Raw genomic sequence first — 20,456 nt, 5'->3', positions numbered from 1 at the left:
GGGGCTCACCACATCAAATAATACAAGCCTATTGGCTTTGTCAAGGGGCCAATCCATTGATATATATAAGGCCAACCTGTTGGCTTTGCCCAGGGATCACCACATTAGAAATAAATTTAATATTTTAGCTGTATACCACCATGAAAACCAATGGAAACCAAAATCATAGCTATATTTCGAGAAATAAGTATTGCAGTGTTCACCATCAAAATTAGCTATAAACCAGTTATATTTTAAAGTGCCGACAATTGTGTGTCAGTCTTTCTTTCACATTCATCAGGCCACATAGAATGCAGCCATAGGAGCAACCTATATGGGTCCCGCACTCCAGATCACAAGACCAAAATTCCATCTCTAAGAATGCTTTAGAATGGATGAGAATCTCTCCAGGGGTTCCCTGGGAGCATTATAGAGGGCACCCCGACGGTGGGCTGCCTTCGTCCCGGGGCATGAGTTCCCAGGGACAACAATACTTGGAGCTGAGCCTAGGAGATGGGGACACCATGCCAAAAGTGAGTATGGGGATGGGGCCCCATGCATGATCACTTCCTGGGCAAATACATGAATTACTTTAAAAAGCTTTGTTTTGTACCCCGGGGGTTTTGGAAAATGGTCCATTGTCAAATCTTCAACAGAGCATAACTTTGGCCCCCTTGGGCCTATTTTCTTACTCTTTGGTTTATTTTACTCCTGGTGGTGAGCTTTAGTCGCTAGTTGCATTTCCATCAGGCCTTCTGGATTCCAAAGGGCACACTTTGTGTTGTGCTATTTTTACTGGCTCCCTGCACTAATATTCTCTTCTTGCTCCTTGCGCTCCTCTCCTGCTAATGGGGGCATCCTGTGCAGCCCCTTTGCTACCAGGCAGTATAGCACCCTCCTGCCCTGACTCCCTAGCCCCAGAGGCTTTTGGCTGTCTTTGCAGAGCACTTGGAGTGGGAATGGAGTTCAGCTCTTCCCCCAACTGGTCCTTGGGGGTATAACTGGGGCTAGTGCCACTGGAACTGGAAAGACCCGTCTAGTCCTGGGGATCAACTGTAGAGAGTTGGACATCAGGTGGCTTCTCCTTCCGGTTGTCCCTTACTCTTACGTCTTCACCGTCCAGGGTGGGTGATAAGTTCTAGATGCCAGGCACTGCGGGCCAATCCTTAGATGCCACATCACCCCTTCAACCCTCCCACACAGCATTCTGCAACAATCCTAAATGGTGCAGTCACGTTTTCTCTGTGAAGTGCTTATCTGAGGTTCTTGGCTCCACCCCTAACTGCCATGACTGCCTGATCCCTTCCCACCAAAACTTCAGAGGGGAGCCCATACTCTGTTGGTTCCCGATCTATGGGCAGCCTTGTTTGTTCAGTGGGCCTACGCTGACCCACCCCATGTGCGGTGTGGTGGTTAGTTATCAAAAGCAGGTTTTACGCCATATCTCCTCCTTCTCAGGAACGGGGTCTATCACTGATAATTACTCCATCTTTGTGGGTAGCCCCTTGCTCCCTCTGCTGAGAAGCAGAGTAATAAATGTGGCCCAGCAAACAGGACACGGTCTGAGCTGAACTAGAGAAATATGACAAGCCTTCATGCCCCATACTATGTGTATGTATAAACATTCTCGCCGCATACACCTCCTTGATGAGAAGCACGAACGCGGACCACTGTTTGAGTGCATACGTTTTATTTTAATGAGTTTTGTCTGCCATAATGCGTTTCAGCTGTTACTGGCCTTGATACACATACACACTCATTGTTGTGTTTGTTTTACTCCTGTTTGACCCATTGCTGGACTGTGTAGCCTAAGTGGCGCAAAACTGCATTTATAGGCAGCTTTCACGTATATCTTTAATACAGTTAAAGCAATATGGATTTTCCAGTTAAGACTTACCTCAAGTCAGCACCTCACTTTTGCAGAGGTGATCAAAAGCAAAAAATCACGGTGAACTCAATGGGTGGAACACATTTGGAACAGAGTATGTAGTCGCAAACAATTATCCATTGCCAAACTGTTACAGTAACAAACTTTTAGGCTCAACGGTTTTTCACCACATCAAAAATATGTTACTCCTTTATCATTAAAGTTTACTTTTACAGTGATATTTTACATACTGTCTTGTATTTTCTCAGATGTGGGGCCGACAATGATCAACTGATATGCACCAACTGCATGACTTGATCATTATCATTAGTTCATCCTCCTGTTATGTAGTCTATCCTAAACAACCATGTTCTGCTGCAGTTCATCCCAGTGATTGCCTCTAATATAAAGGAAAATCTTGAGTATGCAGAAATCTCCGCAGCCCGTGTTTGGCATCTTCACTAGTATAGCCCTTACTGTTTACATTATGCAGTTGTCTTCTCTTGTCTACTGAATGAAAATCCAACTAGTAAAGAAGCTCTAAGGTTTATGGTTGAGCAACCAAATTGTTCTCACCCTCAAAAGAGAAAGAACCAAGCACAATATTACTATATGAAGGGTAGTTACCACCACAAGCTACAAAAGCCAGCACAACGGAGTATCAGACATTACTACTAGGAATCTTCAGTGTAATATATGTCAGTCACACAAACTGATATTGTGGCAGTATAAAGCTAGCAAACAAGCTCATTTCCGTGGTTTTCTTTTAAATGTTCCTGCCTAGGGTTCATTCCACCTGTTCTGAAGCCGCTGTTCCCTAAGTGCTGGCTGAAACTACCGTTATAAGCAGTGGCCTTCTTCCAGCAGCCATTTAAACATCTTATCTATGCTAGAACATAACAGAAAGTATTGTTTGTTGAGACATCCCTGTGAGAGCTCCGATGAGTCAGGAACCCGGAACTCAGGCGAGGGGGACGGCGACTCCCCTCCGGAAGCACGGAGCGGTCTAGTGGCCCAAGCACTTCAGACACACCTCCATGCGTCACCAGCATCACGGACATGGGATTGGTGCGACGACTAAAAGAAGGCGGAGAGAGGGGCAGTCCAGGATAGAAAAGAGGCGGGGAATGAAGGAAGCGCTGTCTGCCGACCGGAAGAGACTGCAAGCGAGAAGGAGAACGACGAGAGCGGAGAAGCGAACGAGCCCGGAAGGAAACGAGAGCCAGCCGAGAGACCAGAGCGAGAGGAGCCCAGCAGTGACCCAGAGGAGAAGAAGACGGGAGATCCGAAGACCGGAGGGTCCGGGAGCGCAGATACGACCGAGGACGCTCAAGGTCCCAGCGCCGCGGCCCAGTTCCTGGGTCGTGGCTCAAGGCAAGTGACCACTCGGGGTTCGCTGTGGTGGTGGGCTGGGCAGGGCTGCATGGGGCTGTGAAACGGAGCACAAGAGGGTTGGAGGTGAAGTCTTTGTCACCACTGACCTTTCATTGACCTAACAGCACCCCGTCCCACCTCGACCAGTTCCCCTTTGTAGTCACGTTAAAACGCACGTAAAACCCACAATCCCTGGTGACGGTGGCACACAAACAGATTAGCGTATGAGCAAACCAGTAACCCCGTGTATTTGTTATTTTGCATGTCGCTGAGGCCCGGAGTCCTCCACGAGCAGCGAGAAAGAGAACAGCCGACGGACTTCGCAAGGGAAGAAGACTCTGGCCTACACGGGACAATTACCTCCTGGTGTTCTGCCCCTTTCCCCATTTACGAACTACATGTGTACTTTGACCCAGCACCTGAGAAAGGCAAAGAAATTAAAAAGAAGCAGCCCTTCTTTAAAACAGCACTCTAATTGTTTCTGTCGTTTTTCTGACAAGCCACCCACTTTCTCCAAGTTAGTCACCAGGGCCCACGCCGAACGGCCCACCGGGCTGGTACAATCCCTTTTGCAAAATTGATCAAACCAAAACAATGCTGGTCTCCAAGTCTCTTCCTGTGATACACCGGGGCTCTGCCAACTTGTGTGAACTGTTTATATTGATTGTACTGTTGACTACTTAATCCCCTCAGAACACCCTTTCTCCACAAAAATGTTATATTAATAAATCCGTAAACACAGTTTCACCCTCCCCCATGCCTTTGCTGGACCAGGTCACATGTGCTTCAAAAAGAAACTTGCAAGGCGGTTGTAAGGTTCAAGAATGGATAATTATGAAAGCATCAAACATACCCTGGCCTGCCTTTTTAGGAAATACATGAGTTCGACAAAATAAGTACAAGACACCAGCCTTCAATAACAAAACAAACTTGTTCTTAAATATTATTATATCGCATTTGTAAAGTGATCTGCTACTGAGAAGAGTGTTCATCTCTAAAATGCCGAACTAACATACATTGAACAATATAACAAAAACACTTTTGGAAAAGCTGCGGCTATCTCAAAGAAAGACAATTTCCTGTATGATGGAGATGAGCAGTTTGTTCCACTTCTTTGGGGGCTAGAAAGTAACTTGACTGCTTGCACTGGAGCTAAAAATCAAGGAATCATTTGTGGAACGTAGATACCACCTCTAAAGGTATGGTATGATTGACCCACCCAAGTACCTTGGGCTTGTGCCACTTAATGTCCAATGTACAAGGCAAAAAGCCTTAAGAATGGCTCTTGTGGTCCAATATTGAAATGTTTTTAAAGAAAGAACACATGTGCGGGTCTTGGAAGATTAAGAGTAGCCTGGCTGCAGAGCTTTGTCCCTCTGTAGTAGTTTCAACATATTCTTCGAGATGTGAACATATAGAGCATTCCCATAATTTAGTCTCCAAACAATTAGGGCTGTGTGACCAATTTAAGAGCTTTCAGCTGTAGAACCCAAAACACTTCACACAACATTTTTTGGATGAGAGTTGATACCACTTTGCTAATTTGTTTAGACATATGAAGCTGTCTATCTAGAATCCCACCCAAGTTCCTGATCTGAGGGACGATGTGACCTCAGCTCCGAATTCACCTGGCCTCTACTCCACTACTCCTTAGTTCAAAGATGTGTTTGTCTGCTCAACAAAGAACCTCAGTTTTATCTGTGTTCAGCTGATAGCAGTTGGACTGCATCCAGGTGGCCACCATACTCCTAATGCTTGAAGGGTGGCTTGGACCGTGGAGACATCCTTGGAGGGGTAACAATAATCTGTGTGTCATCCACATATGTTATAACCCCACAGCCAACTAGTTTTTTCAGGCTACGATTAGCAGGAAGCCCGATTGAGATGCATCCAGAAGAGAAATAGTTCCTAGATAGCTGTGCTGCTGTCTATTGATGGCTTTCGCCAATAGTTTTGCTGGTAAAGTGTCAGTAAGATGGAGTGGTAGTTAGACATGACTGCCAGATCTGAAGACGATTTCTTCAAAAGAGAAAGAACTGGCATGCTTACAAATTTCTGGGACTATTGCTGACTCAATTAAGTAGCTACGCAGAGCTTAGGAACCAAAATATCAGTGGTAAGGCTTGAAAACCTCCTTGACAAGTGATCCATCAGTAAGCCTGTCTTCTTAGTGGTCAAGATGACCATTATGCCAGATTTCAGTATTGATCTAAAAGCTGATAGAACTACACCATTAGGAGCTTGGGAGTTGGCCTCCCAGCACATTAAGGGACCTAAAGATGTGAGGTTTCCAACAGTTTGTACAAACTTTTGCAGTTTTATCCTATAAAAAGATCACAAGGTTATTGCAGAGTTCTTGCGAAGGAGGTACACCCAGCTGCATGTTGTGGGCTACAAAAAGTCTCTAACACTTTTAAAGATTGCATGCTGGGAATTGCTGGCCGCCTTGATTGTTTGGTAAAATAGGATCAGTGTGCCGCTTGGATAAGTTTGTTATAATGCTTGATAGCTGGCCTATACACTTCTTATACTTAGGATGATAAGTGGAACTCCATTTACTCTTCCAGAGCTTGGAATCTAGCTTCCCTATGCACAGCTCTTCTGAGTACCAAGGAGAGGAGGCCAGTGCCTATGAGCATGAACACTTTCCATGGCATTAAGGGCCCGATGTAGGTAAAACCGAAATACCGAGTCCTTAATAGCGAATTTTACCGATTCGCTATTAAGGACTCTCAAAATTGAATGTAGGTAGGAATCGCTAAAATATTAGCGATTCCTTAACGTTCCTTAATAACGAATCCCAAATTGAGATTAGCTAATAAGGAGTACCTAGCCATTCATTCCTATGGGCTAGGAGGCCCATAGGAATGAATGGGAAGATATTTACTATTAGCGATTTGGTATTAAAGAATGGCAAATAGCGGGCGCTATTTCAAGGGTGCCAGGGCGCCAAAAGGACACCCTGTTGCACCCCTGAAATGTGCATGTGTGCACATGTGGCGCACATACTTGCCCTAAGGGCATGAATGTGTGCCACATGGCACTTTAAAAAAAGCAAAAAAGTGCCTTTTTAAAGGAAATCGATAATTACCACCAACTTGAAGTTGGTGGTAATTAGCAATTCCTTAAGGCTAAAGTGCACTTACTTTTGTTCTACTTACATTGCATTTAAGGAATCGCAATTACCGATTCCTTAAATGCAAGAGCAAAATAAGGAATCACAATTTTGCGATTCCTTATTTTGCTAGTAGGTTTAAACTCGCCTATATTGCTCGCAGCCAAATAGCGATCGGTAACGCTGGAATTCTGCTAATTTCAGCGTTACCGATCGCTATTTGGCCACCTACTTCTGGCCCTAATTGATTTCGCTAACCATTTATGAAAGCTCAAAGCAGCATTACAAACATCACCCTCCATGTTGAGCGGTGTGACTGAGGGATTAACAAAAATATTCCAGGAGACTTGAGACCAAGGGCTCCTGGAGAAAATTGCAGTTTGTACTTTAGTCCCAGACTGCCTGGAGTCAGTAGGTAGCCAAAAAGGAACCACAAAATGTTCCATCTGAGAAAGTGAAATTAAAGCTGTTGTATCCGTTTTTGAAATGTTCATAAATACAGAATCAAGCAAATGTGGCCTGGGTTACAAACAAGTTTCAAATCAAGGGAAGGTAAATCTTGGACTGGGAGTTAAAAACGTCAAAGTGAAAATTTAGGTCTCTCAAAAAGCAAAAATCTAGAAACTTTTATAGCTCACAGAGCATGTTGTCCAGACAACCAGAAGCTAAATGATACCCAATATCCTGGGAGCTTGTAGATAATGTCCTGCATAGGCAGTTGAAGGGTTAACATTGATATTGAATATCAGTTAGCATCATCAATACCAGTGTGTTGATTATAGTACATTGAAACCAATTCCAAGAAGAAGCAAATAATTTGATTTAGAGAACCTGAGAACATGAGGATGGTAACAGATGATCATTCAACATAATCCTCTAAAGACACAGGGCTCAAGGAACATTACAAGCTTCTGGACTTATTTCCCATGTGTGATGTCATACTGAAGAGTATCTATTAGCTGTAGTCCAATCTAATGTTATCTTGTCCTCGTCCTAGGGAGACTCTCAAATAATTTGAAAAGCATCTATAATGCAACAGGGCAGACATAAGAGCAACCAATAGGTCTATGTATTCTACAAAGGGAACCTCAAATTACCTTTTGCTTAACCATTCAGTCCTCCTACACCTAAAGAAAGTCAACCTCAAAAGTGACTGTACTAATAGTCCCACAAGTGCAAACAATAGGACTAGTGTAGCAAACATAGTCTGCTTATCTGTAGGTATAATACAAGATTTGAAAATCTATTCTCACTTTTGGCTATAATAGTTTCCACTTTATATTTTTTAATTTACTCCTATATATGCATACTTACTCTTGTTGGCAATCACACCTAACCAACAATTGCAAAAAGCCAGTGATGTAATATTACACTTGCGATTGTTTGGTGTTTCTGTTAGAGACTCCTAGCTTCAGATTCCTTATCTTAGAATTATCCCCAGGCGTCAGACTAGATCCGTAAATTTTCGAGCAGTAGTCCTGTGTGCCGGTAGGTAACGTCCTTCAGCTATTTGTTGGCGTCGAAAATAACGCACGTGCTAGCTATATAGGCGCCACCTTGGTGCGATGACATCCATTCTTCCTCTCCGCGCCAGGTAGCACAGATCTTTGAAGAGCTACCCCTCAATCACTTTTTGACTTGCTTTTTTCATATTTTTGTCATACGTTTTCGAGAAAAAATCCTTTATCCTTGTGCGACATGGTTGTCTCCCAAGAAAGCAGATGGTTTTAAACCATGTGGCGCCTGTCACAGATAGGCCCTCGACCGTCCACTTGGTCTGTCTATGGTGCCTTGAGAAAGACCATGACTCAAATGCCTGAGAGGATTGCTGCACCATGCACCCGAAGGCGCTCCCTCAAGCTCCACGTCGCCAGATGTCTGACGGCCCAGCAACAATCAAGATCCCGGTGGCGTGGAAGGTCCCGGGACCGCTCGCTGACTGTCGTTGTCCCAGTCAAACAAAAGGTCTAAAAAGTTGAAGAGGTCTTAAACTTCTATGCGTCCATTTGAATCTTCAGACAAGACGAGGGAGTATTGGGACTCCAGGCCCTGCTCCTACGGAAGCCCCAGCCAGGGTCCGCTCTGCGCTATACCGATTTTCCAGAGCAACCCCCGTCCATGTACACACGTTCTGTGAGAACAGCCCATCATTTCTGGGTGGCCTGACCCCTCTGGAGTGCATTTGAGCCTAAGGGTGTGGGAGGGTCCTCTACTGGATTCTAGCCAGTGGGTATTCCTTCTTGTAGGAAGCTGGCTCTGTATATACTATACCAAAGTGAGGTATAGTGTGCACAGAGTCCTGCAGAACCCCAAAGGTAGGCAGAGGTAAAGTTAGATAGCACCTCACTCTCTATTTGTGGTAGTGTGGTCGAACAGTAAGGCAGTATCAGAGGACAGTGTTAAGCATTTGTTGTACACACTGTCAGCAAATGAATTCACACAATCAAAGACTGAACTTCAGACCAATTGTTTTGGTATGAAAATATTCTTTTAGTTATTTTATTTTCTAGAACCAAGCAAGCCTGGCACAGGTACGCAATAAATACTTTACAGTAGTAATGCAGAGTTTGAATTGAAATTGTACATGCACTTTGTTTTGACTCCCAGTATGGGTTCAGAGTGTTATGTTTCATATAGGTACCCTAATAAAGGCCCGGTTAGCAGCATACCCTTTCACCTACATTTCCTCCCCTACACAGTAACAAGCCTTTTTAGGATTGAACTTTTTACCTAGTTCTAGTCCTGGGCGCAGAAGGAGGGTTTCCCCGAACAATAGTGTTCTATGACTTCAATTTAGACTGACACAGTATGAATGAATATTCATAAGGGTTCTTGGAAACCAGGCAGGGGCTATAATCCACATGCATAATATCAGCGTACAAGGTTCATCCCATATGTCATCCTCATACCCAACAAGGGCTAATACAAGAAACAAGGGACAAAGGAACCTTAGATACTTTCTGTATAAATACAGCACATCTTGCTAGTGTTAGCTAGAGCGAACTGAGACTTCCAGGCTGACACACTGACCAGAGATGCTGAGACTCCTGCATGGAGACGCTCCAGTTGACAGCGGTCTAAACATCCCTTGTGGGGTGTCCAACTCGAGACCAGGACGGTGTCCCACACTCTCTTGCTTCAGGTAATGGGGTTCGACTAAACCTAGAGGGATTCTTGGCTTTACACCTACTCATGTGCTAGGTACACTTAGGCACATCTAGATAGGCATCGTAGGAGTATGCACACTTTTATCCTGCATTTTATATTCATGTATTAATTCATGCTCATTGCAAGGTGGTAGAACTGTACTATCCTTTTATATTCACTGTACTGCTAATCCTATATCTCTGCTACTGTCTAACGGTTGTTGCAGCTCATATATTTTACACGAGAATAACAATCCTTATTGAAACACCCGACTGTTTATTCTGTGTATCTCTGAGATGAAGTAAGTGAGCAGGAGTGACTGAGCGAAAAGTAGTACATTTGTTTCCACGATCCTGAGGGATCAGGGTTGTCAAGTTCTAAGGTTGACAGAAACTATTCTCCCTTCATATCCCTGCTATTTCCTTAGAGAACTCTTTACATCTTCTTCGTTCTCTAAAGTATGGCTCCCCAGCTGATCCCTGTCCAGCAAAACCCTGGCCTCTATTGCTGAGGTTATCAATCCTGCAGTTAATAAAATCTTGAATCTCTCACTCTCCTCGGGGACCTTTCCGGAGCAATGGAAATTGGGTAAAATTCTCCCGCTAAAAAAACCCTCTGCGGACCCCTTACAGGATAGTAATTACAGACCCATTTCATTACTTCCGGCCTTATCTAAAAATCTGGAGAAACATGTCAATCATATTCTCGGAGAATTTATAGAATCTTACAACATTCTTCATTCCAGTCAGTCTGGTTTCCGTGCTAATTATAGCACCGAAACCGCTCTCCTCGAGATCTCTGAGTCGATAAAAGTCACCCTGGATAAAGGCGGGCGAGCAGTGTTGGTCCTGCTCGACCTGTCGGCAGCTTTTGATACCGTACCCCATGACCTTCTCCTTGATCGTCTTTGGAGGTGCGGTATCGGGCACACCGCCTTACATTGGTTTAGATCTTATTTAACTAACCGACAGCAAACTGTTTGGTCCCCTCCATTTGAGGCCGACATTCAAGCTATGAATGTAGGAGTCCCCCAAGGCTCCACCCTGAGCCCTACATTGTTTAATATGTATGTAGCTCCTCTGGCACTGTTGGTTGAATCCTTCGGCGCCAGAATCGTCTCTTATGCAGACGATACTCAACTGCTATTCACCTGTGCCAAGGGTGAAGTCTTGGATGGGTTGTCCATCAAGCGCTGCCTTTCGGCAGTTTTTCGCTGGTTTAACACTAATCACCTGAGATGCAATTCGTATAAATCAGAAATGATTTTCTTTGGCGGGGCACCAGATGAAAATTGGCGTGACTGGTGGCCTTCAAATATGTCTCCGCCCTCCGACCTGGCTACCACGGTTAAGAACCTGGGGGTGAAACTGGACAGTAAGCTCTCCATGAATGCCCAGGTTCAGTCAGTGGTAGGCACTTGCTTTGGCTTACTCAGGATGATGCGAAACTTTCTTCCACTGCTCTCTCAATCGCACAGAAGGATAGTCGTCCAGGCCTTGGTATTATCTCGCCTCGACTATGTGAATGTTCTGTATCTGGGTCTACCTGTATATCTCCTTAATCGTCTCCAGGTGGCTCAGAATGCTGCTGCCCGAGCGATTTTTCTTGCCGATCGACGTACCCATACGACCCCTCTTTTGAGAACTCTTCATTGGTAAGAGGATACTTTTTAAAGCTCTGGTACTGGCCTTTAAGGCCTCTCATAACATTGGCGCACCTTATTTAAGGGCTCGCTGCCAATGTTATGTACCTTTACGTACGCTACGGTCCTCTTCTGCCCAACGGCTCTACACTCCCAGGTTTTTTCTTTCACGTCATGGAGGCCGTACTTTTCAGGTACTGGCGTCTGCTCTATGGAATAATCTTCCTTCTGATCTACGCCAGGAACCTGATCTTTTGCGCTTTCGTCATAAACTAAAAACATCACTATTTCCATGATCTGTGTCTGTGGTACCTGACTGTTGATTATCTTTGATACGGGTTCTATGATTAGCGCCGGGACACTCTTGGGAGTAGCCGTGCGCTTAACAAATACCCAGTAATATAACATAACATGTTCTAAGGTTGACAGAAACTATTCTCTCCCGATCAGAGGAGGTTCTAGTGGCACTGTGAGCTAGCTAATGCAAACAGGCTAACATATTCGGTGGGGGGCTCAGAGTTAGTCTGCCACCAATCCTACAGTTTATGTTATCCAAACGCACAGGTCCTGTATGGGTAATATAGGAACTACACGACATGGCGCCACCAACTTTGGTTTGGTACTTATTTAACAGTTGAATCTGAGTAGTTCAGTCGTGCTTATTCTCAGAGACCTCTACTCACAAAACACCAGAGACGTCTGGAGTGGGTGGGCACAAACTCTGCCACAGCTGAATAGGCAAAATATCCTATTTATTGGCTGCTGGTTAATCAAGCTTGACAGGACATAGTGTTCCTAAAACAGTTGTGCATAAAACCTTATCTTCAGTTCCCTTGAACACACTTCTTCATTACAAAATGACTGAGGGAGATAACACGGTGGTGGCTCGACGCGTCTCAGTAGGAGATGAAGAAGTGGACCGAATTTTAATTGCACCTAAATTCAGACCTACTATCACCTTAAAACTGTTGGAAAAAAAAGTTTAACAGCGAGGGGTGGCTTAGTAGCTTTCGTGATTGAGGCATACAAATCAAACAAAACAGAGGTATTCTATTTGTGGGTTGCATTCCCAGAAGCAGATGCAAGAACACATGCATTTCACTCTTACACAGATGGAGATGCACCAGCAGAATATGGTCCGGTCGAGGACATAGAGATTCCACTCACTTACCAGGAACATTTTTACTGGTTCAATGGCGCCCTACCCCACTTAAGAGGAAGAGTAAGGATTGGTCGGTTAGGAAGACCAGGAGCAACATGGCCTATATTAGCAGGCTACACTCCTCATCCTGACATTGAAATAATGCCACAGCCAGAATTACTCATCCAACACAGAGATTTAATTAAAATTTACAGAATCTTGATGCAATTCGTCATGGAGACTTTCACAGTCCAACCAGCAACAGTTGCAACACAGGGAACTCATTCTCAGAGTACAGCAACTAAAATTTCCCCACAAACATTACACACAGTAATGGGCAAAATGCCTGCAAAACGCAAACAAATGCCATTCTGGGTAGCTCAGAAAATAACACCGCTAGAGGCAGTATTCCCAAATACTACCCCATTTGAAAAACACTGAATGTTAACAATCTGCTTGCCCATGGTAATAACACCACAATTAGAGGATTGTACCACTTGGGGTACAATCATTGCTGCCATTTATACCAGAACTCATGGTATTCCTTCATTAGCGGTGATACCAGATGTACTGAGACAAATACAAAACGAGAACGGGGCAGAGTTTGCTCTGAACTTAGGGATGAAGTTACTAAATAACTTCGACCAGGTATTGGCCATAATCCTAGCTAATATTAAAGGGGAAGCAGCGTCCGTGGCAATCCGCCAACGCCTAAGGGAGTTCAACCCGTTAGAACAACAACACGAACTACCCAAAATAATTGAAGCTGAATAAGCAGAATTAGGCAGAGACAGTTTGGGTAGGAAAGCTTTAAAACCACAACTGATGGGCAGTCCTGAAAAGGACATTCTAAGCAGACACCTACTTCTTCTTAAAAGAAGTGGGACAATAAAAAACAACAAAGCTTTAAACAAGACTGATCTGTATCCCGAGGTAGATCTCCTCCACAGGAGCACTCTGAAAAGAGGTACAACCTTCGCAATAGGGATAATATTCGGAAACCTGACAGGTATCAGGATACTGATACGTGTTCCTTTCGTTCCTTTCAGGGTTCATATGGATTGTATACAAGGTTTGATTGTTGCAGCACACGAGGGTTTGGGCTCTGCGCATACAGGCGTTACAGCCACTATTTCCTTGTAGCGCCAGGTCCAGCAAAACAAACGAAAGAAAATGTATTGAAATGTGATATCTGTCAAGAGATGAAAGGCTCCACAGTAACATGCCCAGCACAGACACAATTATTAAAATCTGACAAACCTCTCACTTGTGTTTATCTGGACCACTGCGGCCCTTTACAATCTGATGGGGCTTACAAGTATATATTGGTGGCAGTGGATTCATGCTCAAGATTCCTATGGGTTTGGCCTCGGCGCTCGGCTGACGCTCGAACTGTTATAAAAGATTTGCAAATCTTTATAGGGACATAAGCAGTTGGCACATTAAAGTCTGACCATGGCCCGGCGTTTAGCTCTCGGGCTTACAAAGAGGCCATAGAAAGTATGGATGTAGCATTGCGGTATTCCTCTCTGTACCATCCTGAGGGAAATTCGCTTGTGGAGAGGAAAAAACGGTACTTAAAGCAATGTTTAACAGCCAGGGTATTAGGCAAGGTAGGTAGTTGGGTCAATCACTTATATGGGGTTCAGAGAGCACGCCACATCAGCCAAGAAGTTCTCTAGGGGTTGTCACTCCATATGACAATGGTTCCCAAACTTTTTTGACCTGCAGCTCCCTTGACCCATTGGCCATTGCCCGTGGCTCCCCACTGTTACTTTTTTGGGAGGGTGGAGGGGATGTAAGCCCGGCCTTTGGAGTACTTGCATTTTTCTCACTGAATATAATTGGGATGAAGCTGATTAAGGTTTTATAGACATATACAAAGGGTGTTTTGTATTACTAAGGCGGCTCCTCTAATAAAATATTCCTAGTTACACTTCTCTGCCCATGCCTTGTTTAGAGTACCCTCTCAAACTTTTTATCCCACTTACAGTGCTAGATAGGACCCATATGCATGTAGGCTCCATTGCCAAAGTGTTTCTGCGCTTGAAGAATATTTGCATGCACTTCCATTTCTACCCATGCATACGTGCCAACACACCTGTCTCCATAGGGTGACTCACGATTTTTTAAACCACATACAGCTTTATTTTTGCTGTCTCCTCCCTAAAATTGCCTCCAAATCAATGCAAGCTAAATAAATTACTCTGATATATATATATTTTATAAATGTCCCTCTTTCTTGCTTCCAAATGTTGCCATTATGCCGTATATGGTGTTTTACTTCCCTGTGCTGAAGGAGCGAGCAGGCTTGTCAGGAAATGTGTGTGTAATGAAAGAAATGTGTACTGGAAGTACCTAAGATTCAAGTACAAATGTCAATACTTAATAATACATAATAGTGTGTTTAATAGACAGTACAACCGTACTTTCCTGATAACTTGCATTTGTGTAAAATGCATTTGGCAAAAAAACGAAACTATTCACGGGTCTTAACTAAATAAATCAGGCAGCTTCCGCTTACTTTGGCAGTGCTGGAACGTGGTGATACAGTGAAATATGGAGGTACTCTCCCCCGACATGCCATCAATTAAGCACTACGTTTACAGCTTTAATAATGTCACTTACAAATCATCAACATCGTGCGTTTAAGTCTAATTAGTTTAACTGAAGTCAACAGACCCTTCAACATTAAATGCATTAAAATGCTTGGTGCGCGGCTCCCCTGGCTAGGTCTGATGGCTCCCCAGGGAGCCACGGCACACAATTTGGGAACCACTGCCATATGAGGTCCTATTTGGGACGAGAATGTGGGTACCTGATCTTGATTGTGAAGGCACAGTGGCGGATGAGAAACCATTTGATATCCATGATCGTTTGGCTGTTTTACAGGATGTAAATGAATCCAAGACACATTAGAGTAACGTCCACAAAAAACAGACCGCCACTGGGGAAGTCAAGGCAGTCACGGCAAGACCTGTCTGGATCCCAAAAGGGGGGGAATCTGGTCAGAGAGAAGATAGCAGACAAAAAAGAATTCGGACTATCCTACAGAAAACCTGTACCTGTCCTAGCAATTCAAGGAACAAGAACTGTACTTTTGCCGCCTCTTGCCGGCAAAAAGGAAAAAAGATTTGTCTCAATCGACCTAATCAAACCACACTATGTGGCCGAAACTAAGCAGTAGGCCTCATGGACTCCACAGTAGCAGACGCCCTCCTCTCACTACAATTCAAGAAGTGCAAACAGAAAGACTCATCACGTTTGAAGAGCCTCCTGTGCAGAATGAAGGACTATACAACAATGCTATGGAACTCTTTCCCTTTGAACCCCAAGTACAACTTCGAAACCAAAGTCAAAATAACTCACAAGTTGCGATCAGACCAAATACAGATGTCTACATCAACATGCCTCGATGAGAGCAAAATGCAATTTCAACTAACCCCGATGCAATTCCAACAATTGATTGATCTGCTTCTGGCTACTTCGTGAACTTTGATATGTTTTCTTTGGATCCAAGTGAACCGGAAACAACGCCAGCCCAACAAACATGTAAGCAACAAATCAAGAACGTTCTTAAAAAGACATACTTGGTATCTCCTTGGGTACAACTGTGGGTAATTACTGGGTTACTGTTTTTTCTTTTCTGGCTAGGCTTAGTTATAACTTTTAGCATGCTTATCAATGGAAGATACCTCCAGCAAAGCTCTACAGCCCAAAAGGTCAACTTGATTTTAAAGCCACATCAATCATCACATCGTGAACAAAGAGATTTGTCATCAATGAACATCACAGCAGTTCCTATAACAGATGGTATAGTATGGGACAAGGTTTATTTCGACGTATTCGGCCCGACCGAGCTTTTTAAAACTATCTCATGTATTTAAAATTTCTTTAAGTGATATCATTACCTCCAGTACATTTTCTGACGATTGGGACACAAACTGTTAGTAACATGTTGTCTGATTTAGAAAAAACTTCATCATTTTCTAATACTGAAATGTTAGAAGGTTCTTCAGAATATGACACATTGTACTGTCACCAACATTATGGTCATCATTTTTTACACAAATCAATAACACCTAGAAATGTTTTTGAATACCTTCAATGTGAACATTGCCCTACACCACCGAAAAGTAGTTTGCAGACATTTGCACAGAACAGAAATGTTCATATTTTTCTGGGTTTAACACCACTGACCCGACCTCATTTTATTATAAGGTTTCACGGACATCGGCACTGAAAATTATGCCAACTATCACCAAACGGATTTACTCTGCTTCCTTTATTGCCCAACTGTCTGAACAGGGTTTTGACCTATGGAAGGACACAATAGACTTAAAATCAGTCAGGGGTTCTAGGGACTGGCAAGTCTAGGGAACAGAAGCGCTATTTAGAACATGCCTCATTTCACAGCAGATTATATTTCTAAATGACACTGTGCAACATAGTGTCTTGGACTAGCCAAGAACAAGGACACGAACACACCTCGGTTTCCTAAACCATCACAGATGGAGGGGTGGCAGAATTCAACATCACAGGAAGGGGCAAGTAGATGACATAATACAGTACAATAGAACAGACCCTAATTGGAAAAAAGGGTTAGTTTGCCCCTCAGACACAAACAGATGTCATAAAGGATTCTTGGGTATTACCGAAGGGTTCAGTATTCACAGGCCAGACCCTTGTTATGTACAAAGAGAACACCGAGGGGTAGTGGCATCCTCTAGTGTTGGGAAGTTGTGCCTTGATTGGCAAGAAACCTCAACACTCACAGAAGTGAAACAACCACTTATCCTTACTCTCACCGGACATGGATCTTAGGGATTTTCTACAAGTTCCCAGGAAACATCATCGAAACCGTTTCATATATGCTGGCATCTATGTCGCCTACAATGAAATCTGGAAAACATCCCAACAAGAGGCCGCAAAGAGAATAAGGGAAATAGACCATATAAATCTAGAAAAATCACTAGCTTTGGTAGACAACGGGTTAACAACTTTGACCTCCTGGATTTATTCTTAGGCAACATTGTGTCTTCTGCGATAGACATACTAGAACAAGATTTGGCCATATTACAACACAGGCAATCTCAGGTACGTTCTATAATGATATTAAGCTGGACGCTGCAATCTTTATGTGCAGGCTATGTGCCTCGGCGTTTTATCAACACTACGTCTCTGTTTTCTGAATATAATCTAACAGATAAACAGGTTGAAATGGCACAAAGGGGAGCTAAATATACAACGCTGCGTATTGAAAAACTGTATAGACTACCATTTACAGTGGTGGAACCACCTTCTACTGAATGGCTAATCCATGGCCATATAACTCTACCGGTCACTACGTTTCAGTTTCAATATTGCCTTGAGCAGAGGCAGGCAGGCAGATATGAAAAAATGGGTAAGGAATACATTAAGGAATCCTGGGAATTACCATATAGATTTAGATGCCGGAGTGGTTTAAATTGCAAGAACACTTTAAGCGGTTCTCTCATGTACCAGGACATTTCGTTGCACGGAACATGTAATAGGTCGGTAGCAAACTTGTCTTGCCACATGAAAGGGACTCCAGCTTCCGTGATTACACCAGTATGCGAGCTGCTCTCGAATGGGAGTTACTTGATGCTGAACAATCAAGGTTGCTGTGGTATGCCTCCGGGCATTGCCTATCCGGTCACTGTGAACTCCAGGGTTACTTGCTATATGGAAGTATTGTTTCCCCCAACAAGTACAGTCAGGGAGGCGCCACTATGGCCATCGTTGAATGTTTCTTTTATACAGTTTGATACTTTGAGCAGACTGAAAGCCATGGTTTTACAACAAACCGTACCCTTAAGCTCCGCTCGAGAGACCTTTGATCTTCAAGTCGCAAGGACCTCGACCGAGATACAGGCACTTATACATACAAACTGCCCCTTTCATTTTGCAGAAATGGTGGTTCGTATCTTTAACATGTCTGATACGAGTGGTATTGTACACCTATTTAAGACCATAGAGTCAGGATTTGTAAGCACCTTTCAGACTATCCTCGGAGTTATTCCAAATTTTATACACTCCGTATTAGGAAGCATTTTTGGAGGGCTTCCTGCTCTCAATAGCTGGACTCCTGATTGGACCGCCCATTGCGTAGCAGGTAAATGTCAATCACAAACTAGATGGCAAAAGCTCTCCTGGAGGGAAAATACAGTGAACGCATGGTACAACATCTGGGCAGGCCTTCCCCAAGGAAACTGGGCGCCTCTTGGTTCCTGTCGTTTAGACCAGTCTGGATCGACTGCATCTTACCTGTGCTTCGATGCTTGTTTTGCGGTGACGAATGCGTGTTGGACCTCTGTCTGACATTAGCGACGCACATGCCTGGGGACTTAAATGCGAGGCTGGAACCCTTGAGGTCCCATGCTCGGCAATGTCCCCAGCGTATTCCTATCTTGATGATTGCATTCCTTGAGAACCTGCAGGTGTGTTTTACAACTGAGGTGAGCTTCAGCTCCACCAATAGCACCACTAGCACCCAGGTATCGACTACAGCACCGGCTGTCTCTACACCAGCTATTGGCAGCACTGAATTTCATCTATGCACCATTGACGTACTCTGCGAGGGGTAACAAGGTCCGTCTCCTGGGGGCAGCAAGCATCGATGATGTTGCGTCTACCAGCCAGGACACTTAATCTATAATTGGTCATCGTGTGCTGAGAAAGAATTCTGATTTTCCTTTTTTTTCCAAACTCCACTAAAATTGTAACATTTCCTAAAATGTACACTTTCACTAAAAAAGCATGTCCTTCTAAACAGCTTGTAGTGGTTTGAATTATATAAACGAACTCATTTAGGACTGTGACTTAAGGAACAATTCCAAAGGACTTATTTTCAGAAAACGTTTTTCCCCTTTTCACTATTTTTTAATTTTTAAAATGTTTTTAAAATGTTATTAAGTGGCTCACTGATCATTTTATGCACTGCTACCTAGTATAAATGTATGGTTTGCTAGCATTTAATTATTGTTGACTATTCGGAAGAGGAGTGGGTGTTATGTTTCATATAGGTACTCTAATATAGGCCCGGGTAGCAGCATACCCTTTCACCTCCATCACCTCCCCTACACTACACAGTAACCAGCCTTTTTAGAATTGAACCTTTTACCTAGTTCTAGGCACAGAAGGAGGGTTTCCTCAACAATAGTGTTCTGTGACTTAATCTTGGAATCTGTTCTTGGAAACCAGGCAGGGGCTATATTCCACCTGCATAATATCTAGCTTCATCCCATACGTCATCCTCCTACCCAAAAACGGCTAATACAAGAAACAAAGGAACAGAGGAACCTTAGATACTTTCTGCATAAATACAGCACCTCCTGCTAGTGTTAGCTAGAGGGAAAGGAGACTTCCAGGCCGAAACACTGACTAAAGACGCTGAGGCTCCTGCATGGAGATGCTCCAGCTGACAGTGGACTAAACATCCCTTGTGGGGTGTCCAACTCGAGACCAGGACGGTGTCCCACACTCTCTTGCTTCAGGTAATGGGGTTAGACTAAACCTAGAGGGATTCTTGGCTTTACACCTACTCACGTGCTAGGTGCACTTAGGCACATCTAGATATGCATCGTAGGAGTATGCACACTTTTATCCTGCATTTTATATTAATGTACTTATTCATGCTTATTGCAAAGTGGTAGAACTGTACTATCCTTTTATATTCACTGTACTGCTAATCCTATATCTCTGCTACTGTCTAACGGTTGTTGCAGCTCATATATTTTACACGAGAATAACAATCCTTATTGAAACACCCAACTGATTATTCTGTGTATCTCTGAGATGAAGTAAGTGAGCACGAGTGACTGAGCGAAAAGTAGTACATGGTTTCCACGATCCTGAGGGATCAGGGTTGTCATGTTCTAAGGTTGCCAGAAACTATTCTCTCCCCAATAAGAGGAGATTCTAGTGGCACTGTGAGCTAGCTAATTCAAACAGGCTAACATATGTTATACGACATTTATAGTGCGCACAGATACTCAGGAGTGTCCCGGCGTGGGAGCCAGTTAGAAGAAGACAGAGGTGTTTGGGACGCGACAGGATGTTAACTAAAAAGCAAGGTTTTAACTGCTTTTTAAACAGCCTGAGGTCCTGGGTGTTTCTCAGGCTTTGGCTGCCCTGAGTGAAAGGGAGCTAACCCCTGTTCTAGCAAGCC

The 20,456-nt window shown here is 43.8% G+C and overlaps 1 protein-coding gene across 2 annotated transcripts in view; it reads left to right on the top strand.

Annotated features, from left to right (window-relative positions):
• The window catches only part of CEP104 (centrosomal protein 104), a 726,468-nt gene that overhangs the window by 230,063 nt on the left and 475,949 nt on the right, over positions 1 to 20,456 (top strand). The gene's annotated exons all lie outside the window — the stretch shown is intronic.

The sequence above is a fragment of the Triturus cristatus genome, chromosome 1_2, assembly GCF_964204655.1.
Source record: "Triturus cristatus chromosome 1_2, aTriCri1.1, whole genome shotgun sequence".
Classification (NCBI taxonomy): Eukaryota; Metazoa; Chordata; class Amphibia; order Caudata; family Salamandridae; genus Triturus; species Triturus cristatus.
This window is presented reverse-complemented; position numbering and strand designations above follow the sequence as displayed.